General features: G+C 46.5%; 1 protein-coding gene across 2 annotated transcripts in view; it reads right to left on the bottom strand.

Moving 5' to 3' along the window:
• Window positions 1–13,155, bottom strand: part of RHBDL3 (rhomboid like 3) — a 57,266-nt gene that overhangs the window by 21,386 nt on the left and 22,725 nt on the right. The window lies entirely within an intron of this gene.

The raw sequence follows: 13,155 nt of genomic DNA, 5'->3' as shown, positions 1-13,155 counted from the left end.
GGGAAGTGCCTTGGCAAGAGAGGGGTAGGAAGGAGGATGTGGCAGAGGATGCAGCCTGCCAGCAGCAGGGCTGGCACAGCTCTGCAGTGAGCAGAACAGCTATAAAACAGAGCAGCCTCAGGCATGGCTGCTTGTTCAGAGGCTGTAGTGCCCATGTGTGAGGATCTGGCTCCATCTCCTTCTGGCCTGAACACCTTTGTCCCTCTGCTCTGCTCTCCCCAGCTGCTTGGCTGAGGAGGAGCTGTCTAACCTGAGGAGGGCAGGTCACAGCTCCTTGCTGGAGTGGGACTATCTCCCTTTGGCCAAAGCAGCAGCCCCTCTGTGAAGAAGCTGCTGGGGATTACACAAAACAAAATAAACCAAGTGACCTGTGGACAGTCAGAACTGGGCACTCTCCTGTTCTCTGTCAAAGATTGTCCTGCCCTTGTGAGGTGGCCTGGATGTGCCTCCCTGACAGATGGCACCCAGAGCCAAAGGTGGATTTCATCAGCTGTTTACTGTTAAACAAAGGCTTAATATTAATCCCTGGAGAAGTTTAGCTCCTCTACTCTGTCCCACTCTGATGCTTTGAGTTAACAGATCAAGCTCTAAAACCAGCCCCAAAAGTCAGGGCTTCTGCACTCAGGCTCAGCTCTGGTGAGTTTGGGCTCTTGCTGTAACTCTCAGGCCAGCCTGTTTGTGGTGCACAATCCCAGCCACACATACCCAGGAAATAAAGTATTATTAGCACAATACCTGGGATGACCTTTCTCAAGGGGAGTTTGTAGGAGCTGTGAGATGAGTCATTCAGTGAATGGATCTAAGACCTGCAGCCCCATGGATACTGCTCTGTTCATCCCCGTTTCTCAAAAACATTTGACCTAACCAACATCTTACTTAACTGCACCACTTTAACTGTGTCTTGATATTTAAAATATCAGAACCTAGCTTGTCTAGGATAAAACCATTTGCTCCTTGAAGGCTTAAGTACCTCTCTACTTTGAGGGCCAGGGTCAGCACCCAACGTGTGGGACTCTCCCCATGCTGTGTGGTCACTGACTTGGCAGGAAGACCAAGGGCTGCAGCCCCAGGGAACATGGCTATTCCTTCAAAGGGCAGATGCGATACAGAGCTGCAGCACACAGGCCTCCAGAGAACAAAAGAGCTGCTGAGATCACAAAACACTTTTCCCAGATTTTGTTCTGCTTTCAAGCCTTCCAAAAAGAAGCATTTTGTAACCAAGAACAGAAATTACACAACAGCTTCAGAGCTTCAACCCAGCCCACAAGGACACACTAATGACTTCAGGCTCACTAGTGCTGGAGCTGATACATCCTCTCACTCAGGATGTTGTTGTGACTGCTGCCTTCCAAAGGCACAGCTGAAGCTGTAGCTGTCTGGTGGCTACAAGTGAATCTGCTTCTTTCTCACACCAATAGGCACCAGCACTCCTCCTTCAGCTCACTGAAGTCTTGCTGTTTGCTCCACAAAAGTCAAAGCAGTGGCAGAAGGTGGCTGGTGTTTTCTGTAGTGTAATTTGGCTATTCTCTTCTCCTCTTTCATGTTATTATATATAATTATTTTTGGCACCATGTTAATGATAATAATTAGAAATAAGTGTGAAGTAAAATAGTGGATCTAAACAATGTGAGAGTAAGAGATGAACAATGAACAACTGGCATCTGAACTCAAATACCTCAGAGCAGGGCCAGAGCACAGGCTCTGCAACCTGGAGCAGAATGTTTTACTGTCAACCTCACCTGTAAAGAAGTCCTCTTATTTATGTTTAAACAAATTTTTAATTGTGCAACATTTCTCTATAAAAAGAATGTAAAAATTTCATCTGTCACCACTCAAAATCCACACCAATACTTCAGACTGCTTCAAACCCTGTTTCTGATATCACAGCTATCCACAAAAATCAAGGGGTTGAGCAGGTCCTGCATATCCTATGTCCCTACACAAGGCAAATCACAGAATCACAGAATGTGCTGAGTTAGAATGGACCCATTAGGATCATTGAGTCCTCCATGCTCCGTCCAGCTCCTGCTCCCATGCAGGACAGCCAAGAATCCCATCATGTGCCCGGGAGTGTTGTCCAAACATTTCCTGAACTCAGACAGGCTTGGTGCTGTGACCACAGCCCTGGGGAGCCTGTTCCAGTGCACAACCACCCTTAGATATTCAACCTAGACCCCTCCCTCACTCAGCTCTAGCTGTTTCCTTGACTCCTGTCGCTGGTCATAAGAGCAAAGAGATCAGAACCTGCCCCTCATGCGGATGTTGAAGACCACAGTGAGGTCTCTCCCCAGGCTCCTCCAGGCCAAACCAACCAAGACACCTCAGCCGCCCCTCACACGGCTTCCCCTCAAGTCCCTGCATCATCCTCATGGCCCCCTTTGGACACTTTTTAACAGTTTCATGTCTTTTTCACAATATCATGCCCAAAACTACACACAGCAGTCCAGGTGACGCTGCACCAGTGCAAAAACATGTGACAGCAGACTCAAAACACTCAGCTCCATCAATTATAAAAGAGAAAACTGACCTTTGCAAGCCGCTTCATGCATTTATCCATGACGATCTCCTCCGGGGCCAATCGTCCCCCAAGCCCAGCCGAGCACCAGGGTCTCACCCGAGGCCAGGCAGTGCCTGCAGGCAGCAGCAGGGCCGTGCTGAGCCTGCTGCAGCCCCACGGGGAGCAAAGCTCCCCCAGCACAGGCACCTTCCCTCAGCACAGCTCCTTCTGCCTGGGCAGGATCCCGGGCAGGCAAGTGATCAGGGATGAGGACGCCGTGTCCCCCCCCTCGTGCCCCCAGACAATGGGACGCTAACGGCAATTTCATGCAAGGTTTCATCCGCATTTCAATGACAATCACCCTTAACTCCCCTGATCCTCAACCAGGCTCTTAAGCAAAAATGTAAATATGTTAATGACCGTAGCAGCCATCTGACCCAGGATCTTAATTCCCTGGCCCAAAACAATCTGTTTTTCTCCTGTTCCTTCCTTATATTAGAGAAGACACACCACAAACTAAAGGTCTCCCAGCAAAACTACAAGACAAAAGTAAGGTGAGGGGACCTCACAAAATGTGATGAAAATAGAAAATTCAGTTGAGGAAGGAAAATGAAATCTCAAATTGTTCCTCTTCTTTAATTAAAGACACATCAGCCACGGTTGAGTGAGCAAGTAGGGTGGAGGCTGGTGCTGCAGACAGACAATGAGTATCTTGGGAAAACTGAGACATTTCAGAGTGCAGCCAGCTGCTCCTCTCCCCATGGCAAACAGCCCTCAGGGCCATGGGGGCAGCTGGAGAGTCAACAGCTGAACTGGGCACAACAGCAGGATCCTTGGCTGGCTTTAGGATTGCAGGAACAGTTTGCTACCACCCATAGTTTCCTCATTGAAGGGCTTTGTCTCAACATCACCAAAGCCACAGTTGTCTTTCCAGTGGGCAAGGCTCCAAGCAACTTCATCTAAGTTGGAAATCAGCCTTGAGTTAGACCAGTTCCTTGAAATCTGAGTCATTCTAAGGTCCAGTGGTGTCTTCACTTTTGGCCTGGCAGTGTCAGGCCTCCTGGCACTGACCCCAGCTCTGCTCCAGACTAGGAGATTCTGCAAAGAGATTGCCCTGAGCTTCAGCTTCTCCTCCCTATTATATAGAAATGACAACAACTGATTCATTTCCCAGCAGAAAGGAGCTCTCAATAGTTGGCCTGTTTCTTATTTACATGTAGGTCCTTTTCCACTAGAAAGTGGAAATTGCATGCAACATCTTTTCATCTTCAAGGATTTCAGAAACCACTCTGAGCTTTGCTGGATGGAACTCAGGTGGCACAGTCTCTGCAGTCTAGGAATACTTAATGATCCTGCTCTCTCTTCCAAAGGAGAGAAGTGCATGTGAGAAATCCTGATCCAACAGAGAGGAAGGGCAGTCAGAGGTAAATGCATATCCCACCACCCTGAAATCCAGCTTCCCACCATTTAAAGTCACCTCATCTGAGTTGCCTGAGCACACATGGTAAACCATTAGTGCTGGCTCCAGTGACGCACACCCGCCTCCCCTGTAAATAATGAATTTACTCACCACTGCCCAGACAATATAAAGTGATTAAGGGCTGTCCAGCAGTACTTTTAGGGCATGTTAGATTGCTTTGACCTGAGGTGAACCCGAGGGCTGGAAACATCACCCAGATCTCAAAAGCCAGATTGCTTTCAAGCACAGAGCATAGTCCCTCACCAAGCAGTGTTCCCAGAAACACCTGCTGCTCAGGAAAGATGCAGTGAGAGCACAGAGCTGCCCAGCTCAGCTCTCAGCTGGGCCAGGAGGCTTCCCAGAGAGGAGGGCCTGTCACCTGGATTTGGGTGTCTCTGCATGTAGCACATGGCAAAGTGGAGATAGAGGGGGCTGGTATAAGATTCTCTTTTCCCTGAACAGCAGAATAGCCTGAAAGACCAGGTTCATGAGCTAGTTGGCCAATCTATAGAGGCATTTCTGTTCTAATTTATTTCTCCTACTGTCTTAGGCATAAAGACAAGAAAGGGACCTACATTACTACCATCTGTTGTTACCTTCTGCAGAAGCACTTCATCTAAACAGACAGTAGAAGCACAGATTCAACAAGAATGAGAGAATCAAAAGATTCTCTCAGGAGTGTGCCACTACTCAGTTCTGAGGCAGACTGGAAAGAGGGCTTGGAGCCAGATTTGATTTTTGGTTTTGCCAGGATTGCTGGAGTGAGCCCACAGACTTGTGTGGTGTTGTGACCTCCCCATCTACAGGGCACAGGCACCACACCTGTGTTTGTGTGATCCAGCACAGTGAGGGCTGGGCAGAGCTCAGAGTGTGGCTGGATGATGGCTGCAATGGCAAAGGGCAATGGCCAAGCCACCAGGCCAAGCAGCACAGGGACACTGTGAACAGAGATGACCTTCTGGGGAGGTTTCAGGTGCAGAAAACAGTCAGACTTCCCAAAGCCAGTGACAGCTGGACACCACACTAACTTCTTGACTCTACAGAGTTCTGCATGACCTGGTCCATAACCACCATAGGCCAAGCAAATCCTACACTTGGAGACCCCAGTAATTTCTGACCCACAGCTTGCAGGGGAAGCTTATCATGCTCAGACACATAACCAAATTAATGTTTCTGTCTCCATGTTAATTTTTAACACAACTCTCTTCCTTATCCATCCTCTGCCCGTGGGTTTCTTGCTGCAAGTCCTTGCTAAGACAGGACAGAGCTGAGAGGTGCTCACAGGACCAATGAGTGGGTTTTCAGTCCTCAGCCACCTCGACATCCCACCACTCTGAGCAGCCCCTCTGTCTCTCTCCAAATCAGCCTCCTGGCAGAATACTTCCAGAAACAAGCCTCTAGTCTCAGCTGGGGAATTAGAGACAGTGTTCAAGCCACCCAGAACTAAATTATTCAAAATACACCACTGTGCTGGCTTTGAAACCAGAGCCGCTCCCCAGAAAGAAGCCAGGGTAAATAAAAGCTCCATTACCAGCATCACTGACAGGGAAGGAGATGCAGCACTGAAAGTGAGGGAGATAATTACATGATTAACGAGACAGTATGGGTGGCAGGAGATGCCCTCCATTACACCACAAGGCCTAATGCAAAGAGACATGTTTATAGACTGAGCCCTCTCCAGCTCTGCTTCTTCCTGTTTTATTATTTATGGCAGTGCATTAAGGCTACTGGAAAGAAGCTGAGGCATTCTAAAAAGTCACAGGTGAGGTTTTTTTAGGTGAAAATATTCTTTTTAATCTTGATCCAGCACTGACCATGCTGCACGTTCCTACATGGGCAGTTGTCTCAGCTGCAGTAACAGGCTGGGCAGGCTGTGACCCAGACAGGTGACTCACATATCCAACAGCACCAGCCCAGGCTCTGGTGCTCTCTCTCATTCCTGAGATTGTGGACAAGATGAAGCCAACAAGAGACCACCTAGTGATTGGTGTGACCAAACTCACATGAACAGTTAAAATATTTTCTTAAATCCTGAGGCAAAGGGCTTATAACTTTGCAGAACTGCTTGTCAGCACTGGCCCAAACATTCTTAATGTATGAATGCCCAATCTCTTGCTCTCCCTTTTGAATTCCTCCAGTTTTTAGGCCTCCACAATCTCCTGAAGCAATGAGTTCTGCAGTTTAGATAAAATAAACTCCACTTTTCATCGGATGGTGTAAGGCATTAAATATCAAAAGCTGAAAACTGCAATATCCTTAGTATCATAAGACACGTGATATTCTCATTCACCACCACATAATTATTGTTTCGGTGGTTTTAGACATATCTGACTGGAAAATCTCAAAATTCTCTATTAATATTAATTAAATCTCTCAGGGCTTCTACATGATCAGGGAATGTAATATGTAAGTTACTTCATTCAGATCCAAAATGCAACACACTCTGGGTGAGACGCTGCATTGATTTGCATTACATAACTCACCAGAAGACATAAGCAGGCACAGTCAATCTCACAACTGGGAGACACACAGGCTCTAATCACTACTGCTACAAAAAAAAGCTAAAAAAGAAAAACCCAAAGCAAACCAGAAACTGACACACAACAGTGAGAAGAACTGCTCAGGGGGGGCTGTATTTCACACCAAGCTCCTGCAGTCGATCCCTGCTTACCCCTGGGTCAACTAATGATACATAAGATTTCTGTAAAATTCACTGCTATAGATAATGTCTCCTGTCACAGCTGCATCTATGCTAGTACAGTCTAGCATATGAGTCTGTGAGTCTTCTCATTCAAAACAGGTTTTTGGTCTGATATTATCTGGAAAAAGTTGCATAGGTGATTGTTGCGGTGTGTCTTAAGCTTCTGGGTCCCTTTCCCAGGTGTGCCTATATGCCTCTCCCTTCCCCCTCGCCCCCTTGCTTAGTGTGTTGTGTCAATCAGGCTTAACATTCCAGCAAGGCATCATGTTATTGGTCAAGTTCAAAAGATGCCCCTATGCCCAGGGGTCATTGGTCTATGTCTAGGTATCCCTCGTCCCTTGAGACCCCGCCCCTTTCACCTGGTTGGTGGTCACCTGTCCCCCCCCCTCCCCCCGCCCCAGGAGCTTAAAAAAGTGATCAGGCCATGTGCTCGCCATTCTGCTGGAGCAGCTGCTCCCGTCCAGACCTCTGTAACCATGGAATAAACTTCTGGACATTAAACTCTCCAGCGGAATCCTCTCCTTTTTCTCTTCACCATCGCCAGAAGCTCTCTCTCCTGAGGTAAACGGAGTTCCTGACAAGCCTGGACTTGCTCAGTGCCCAGCTGCAATCTCCAGCAGCCAAGGTATCTCTGGGGTGATTTACACCACAGTTGCTGCCTTTGGCCCAGCAGCGAGGGTCAGACTGGCCCAGGCACCATCTAACTGATAATATTGGGATTCATATTCCATTAGGTGATATCAGTGTGAAAGAGTCAGGGGAGTTGAAATGTTTCTGGTTTTTATGTGGACAAAAGCCCAATTAATTATCTCTATCACATGATGATGATGATGATGATGATGATGATGCACTTTCTGTCCCAGCAGTAACTCTGGAGAATGTTACACAGCAGCTGCTAAAGTTAGTTTTGAATCAGCAGGTCAAGGTAACTTTCATCCAAAAGGTTTTAAAAAGTCATTACAAATACTGATTTTCTGCAAGTCTGGGAACACTGGAAGAACATCAAGATCTGCTTGCTCCCGTTCTTCCAGTTTTGAATCAGCAGTACAGCCCTTCCAACCATGGCTCCAAAACTCCTGTGCAATCACAGTGACAAGCACACACCCTGCTCCCTGAACTGCCCAGCAAGAATTTAATGGCATACAGCAGGTCCTGATGGTCTAACAGCAACCCACAGCAAAGGAACAAATGACTGATATTGAGTAACACACACTTGAAGGAGGACTGGTCTAACATCAGTCAGAACAGCCCATAGAAAACAGATTATGTCCAGCTGATATTATCTGGATGAGAACACAAACTGGGCACAGATCATAAGCCAAGGTGGCCTGTATGACTGATTTCTGCAGGGCATCTGACATCACCAGGCAACCCTGAGTCTGAGGATTTACTGTGACACAAACTCACACTGTCACACATTCAACATGCTGAAATCTGGCTATTTGACAGGTCTCAAAAATAAATCTAAGCCAGAGAGCCACCATCAGGTGGCAATGCCTCTAATGGGGTCCCAGGAGAATTCATTCTTCCTCCTACAGAATTCTCATTAGTGACTTTGGAGCAAACTAAGGAAAAGTCTGTTATCATGCTCACAGATGAGTTAAAGCAGCAACTTACTAAGTGTGAGCAAGGTCTTCTGGTAAATCTGGGCACTTGCAAACAATATATTTTACAGTAAAAATAAACAGCAGGCCATCTGGCCAGGAGCCAAGAATGCCAGCCAGTGCACAGGGTGGGGAATGCCATCTTCAGCAGCAGCCATTCCCAGCAGGGGAAAAAACCCCTTGCTTGTTATAGAGAGTGCTCTCAAGGTAACACTGCCTGCAAAAAGGGAAATGTGACCTGCAGGTTTGTAAATGAGGTGACATTACCTCTTTGGCACTTTTTACTGGTACAGTCTGACTGGCTGCACTGACAGGCTCAATTCATTACCTTATGAAAGGAAGGTTAAGAAATTACTTGATCACTGTCCACAGGAACAGATATTTGGCAGTACAGGAGTTTCCACCAAGACAAAGGTATAATCACATCTAGGGGCTGGAAGTCAAACTGGACAGCCTTAGATCAGCCTAGGTTGATTATTTTTATTATTAACAAAAGAAATGTCTCACTAACTTCACCAGAAGTTTTACAATTAAATTGCAAGTTCTCCTAGGAGATGAGGTATGGCTGAGGTCAAGCAGAAGATCACTCAGAAAACCTTCTTGCCTACATTAGGAGAGACTAGATGATCCCAACAGTTCTCTTCTGACCTGACAGCAAGTTATGAGGGTTCAGAAAAGCTCAAGCTAAACAGATGAATTTAAAACTCCAGCTAACAAGTGCCATAGCCCACATGTAGCCAAAATGACCCACCTGTACTGGAATTCAAACCACTCTCCTGGTTACAGCAACAGCCATGGAGCAAAACTCCTGCTAAATGGACTGGGAAAGGTATTGAGCTCCTGTTGGTATCACAACTGGCTTTGCTCAGTCATAGGAACTAGAAGCTATCAAAGAAACTCTGCTTCTTAAGTGAAACTGGAGCAGAAGTTTAAGTCAGCCTTGTGAAGAGGAGACAGAGCCATCACATGATTCCTTAAAATGTCTTGTAGGCACTGGCACTACACTGCAATGACACAACCCTCTCAGAGGTACTGCAGACAGGCTGGTTCCAACTGCAGCCTGGAGCTGGGAGCATTCATTATTCTCTAACTTCTACCATTTAAATGCTTGAGAGCGAGAAATCCTGACTTGCATCTTTCCAGGGTGATCACAGGAGTTACAGCTCCAGGAAGGAGCCAGACTGCTGGAAGTTGTGGTGGTTTGAATTGTTTCTTAGGTGATCTATCCAAATCGCTCCTGGATGACACCCAGACTGCAGGTTCCCTGCATTGATCTGCAATAGTCATTTCTGCAGTGTTTGCACTTCACCAGTGTCTGCTATGTCAAATGTGCTTTGGTTTAAGCGTAGAAGAGATTTGTCCAAGTGCCAAAGTTGCAAAACCACAAGTCAAGAAAATCAAGCTGCATTTTGGATTCCTATATGCTCTTACTGGATACAAGGGACAGTGTTTCCAGGGTTCTCTCTGCCACAAGTTTTCAAACAGAAAGAAAATGTGTCTGACATTTTAAAACAAATCATGACTAAATAAACTCCACAGCAGGAATGCAACTAACTTCACAGGAAGAAGTGCTGTTTGTGCTGTGTTCCCAGTCCAAGCTTTGCTGGCTGCAGGTGACAAGATGCAGGGCTGGCCTGGGGTTAATGTGCCCTGCCAGGTTCAATGTCTCTGTGGGGCACAAGCACAGTGAACAGGGAATCTCATTTACACACTCACCAGCCTGACAACAAACCACAGCAGGGTTTGAAATCCTACTTTGAGGCAGTTATCAGGGGAAAGGGTCCTTCTCAGAGAACTGACAAGTCCTCCCAGAGCCTGGCCCTGCCAGGCTGTGTCAGGGGCTCCTTTCAGCCTCATGAGACACAGGGGATGCTCCTTTCACAGCCTCCCACACAACAGAGAGCTGTCCTGTCAGTCGAACCTGCAGACACTCACAGAGCCCCTCTCCTTGCCTGTCTGCACCTCATTTCTGTCTCCTTTACTGAGCTGATCAGATTTCCCACAGGCACAGGGAGCACACAAGCTTTCAGAGCACTTGCTTCCTCCAAGCCTATCCACTCTTCCCAGGCTCTAACATTCCCCTTTTATTTGACCAGACTGACTTGAATGCAGTTTACCCATTCAAAGCTGAAGCCCCCCATGGGCACCCACGGGCCAGCAGACCTCCCACTTTGTTTTCCTGCCACACTGCAGCAGAGATCTGCTCCTTCAATACCATGGGGTGATGTCTGCACACTGCTGGCACTGTGGGAGCTGCAGGGGACCAGGTGCTCAGCAAACTGAGAAATCTTTGGCAAGGCTGTGGTCCATATTTCCTGTGTCTGCATCACAAGCACAGGGTCATGGCTGCATTGAGACCCAGAAACAACAACGCCTGACTAATACAATTCATAAGCTCTGTTTCCTGGGGAACACTTAAAACACATACTGGAGAGCAGAGATGGCTTGACAAAACTGATACAGCCTCCAAGTAGATGATTTAAAAGAAAAAAGCAGAGAAGACACAGGCAACAACCATAATTACAGAGCCAGCATAATTAAGAAAATTCATGTTACGTTCCTCAGGAATGAGGAAATCCAACCAACCTCCCAGGGAATCACCTGAGAGCTGCAACTGCTGCAAACAAAGGAGAAACAAGCCAGGAGGGAGAGACAGAAAGACCAGACTGATCAGGAAGGTTAGCAAATTGTAATACTCTTCCTGTTCATGCATCATGATGCATCTCCAGGAAGTGGAGGTAAAAGAAATCTTCTCACCTGCAGGGTAAATAGAGAGACAAATCCACCCAAAACAGTCCCACCAGGTTTCCACTGAGGATTAATTTGCTCATCAGCTGGGGCCAACTTCTAGAAGAGCATCCTCACAGAGCACACTGCAGACTGCTGAGCTTTGGATGGCCACAGAGAAGGGAGTGCAAAGACACAAAAGGAGGACTGTGGAAGGGGCAGGAGGAGAGGGCAGCCCAGCCTGGGTGAGGGGAAGCCCAGATGAATGGGGAAAGGAAAGCAGGGAGGTGAATGAGCAAGAGGTGATGAATGGTAGGGAGGGCATGGAACTTTTACACAGGGCAGAGAGCAAAGACAGAGCTTGAATGGGGGAGACTGAAAGATGCTGCCTGAATGGAAGGGGAAAGAGGGAGGAGAAATGAGGCAAGAAGAGAGCTGAGCAGCACAAAGTGGAATAGTGCAGACAGAACAGCTTCCCACATGGACTTGACAAGGCCTTAGAGAGACAGACAAGCAGCACAGCATGAACTTTAATCCAGGAGCAGAAAAGCTGCCTGGAGCAGACAGTGCTACCATCGTCTGTCCCTGTATAATCCCTCCACCACTGGGCACCTCCCTTGCTCCCAGACAACAAATTCTCATGAACCCAGAGCAAATCAAACAGCAGCCACCAAAGGTCAGACTGCCCCCATCAAGGGGAGCTGTAGCAAAACTGAACCAGTGACATGGAAACGGCCGATAGGATAAAGCACCAGGATAATTACAAGCAGCAGCCCAAGAGATGCAAGTGTAACACTGCTCCAAGGGCAGGACAAGATGCAGTTTATATGCAGAATATTATGTTTATCAGCAGTGTTATCTGCAGGGCTTGTCTCCCACTTACACTGCAAGGATAAAGTTTTTCCAAACAAAACTTTTCCAAGCAAAGAGATTTCCTGAGATTTCAGTCATGCCAAGACTTTCCTGAGAATTTACCTTAAATTTGAATACTGATTGTTTGAATACTGATTGTTTAGAAGTTCCTTCAGATTCTAAAATTCCAAAGCACTGGACATTGCCATTTTCAAAATGTTTCCTTAAAAACTGTCATTTACATTCCTATTCAGAGTGCCCAGATGGTTCAGCTCAAATCAAATTAAATATTTTGCTTGAAAAGGAAAAAGCACTGATTCCCCCAGTCTTTTGGTGAATTTCAAACAAAACTCCCTGTATTATTATTCATCCACCTCCTCCCTTTGCACAGCTGGGGAAAACAAAGCATTTTAAAAGGGCACATCTTATTACTTGAACCTCACTGGCAGAGCTGAAAACTGGGTGCCCTCCTCTCCTCTTTGGGTGGCCAATGTCTGTTTTCCTCCCAGGTCCATCAGGCACCACTGTGTGAATATGTGCCAAAGTTATTTTCCCAATGCAAAGCAAAAGACAGTGACTCAGCTTAAAAGAGATAGTGTAAGTACCTAAATCACAGTATTTCACTTCATATTTCTTAGGAACAATGATTTAAAAGCTAATTCAGTGTCTGGAGCAGGTGTTTTGCTTGCTTATAAACAGACCCCACTAACACATAAGCTAAAATGAGAGGTCATAGAAATGCAGAAAGTAGGACACTCCCTGCAAAAACAAACACAATGGAAAGAACCCAAATTTAAATGTAAGACTTGACCCTACTTTGCCTTTTCAACATCAGGGAAGTCAAACATACAAACTAGCTTTTAATGGGTTGCTAGAGGAACCATGAGGGGCCCATCTGTACCCCAGCTTGAGACTGTTCTGCCCCTTCCTTTTTTGATGTTCCTTGCACCTAGCAAACATAACAATACCAATGTGGGTAATTTCAGGCAAAAAATGTGAGTCTTGGAGTCAGAGCACAAGCAGCATCTCATCTGAGAAAACACATAAGGATTTCTTTCCCTGCTCCATGTCCTGCCAAAGAAAGAACAAAGGAATTCCTGAGAAATCTGGGCTGGATCATCAATCCCTCAGAGAGATCCAAAAATGTAAGGACAGAGACTTGGGATCTGGCTGTTAGCAATCAGGTCTCTAGGACATAGTACATTTTGAAATGATAATTTGTGCTCTTTACAATTCACAGTGGTATCACTTCATAAGGAGTTCCACTTTTGAACTGGGAAACAGGCAAAGTAATTTACCCAAGTAATTACCAAAG

The sequence above is a fragment of the Melozone crissalis genome, unplaced genomic scaffold (genome assembly GCF_028551555.1).
Source record: "Melozone crissalis strain CALT ecotype California unplaced genomic scaffold, PUWL_Pcris_2 ptg000026l_1, whole genome shotgun sequence".
Taxonomy (NCBI): Eukaryota; Metazoa; Chordata; class Aves; order Passeriformes; family Passerellidae; genus Melozone; species Melozone crissalis.
Note: the sequence above shows the minus strand (reverse complement) of the source record. Positions and strands in the feature narration are given on the sequence as shown.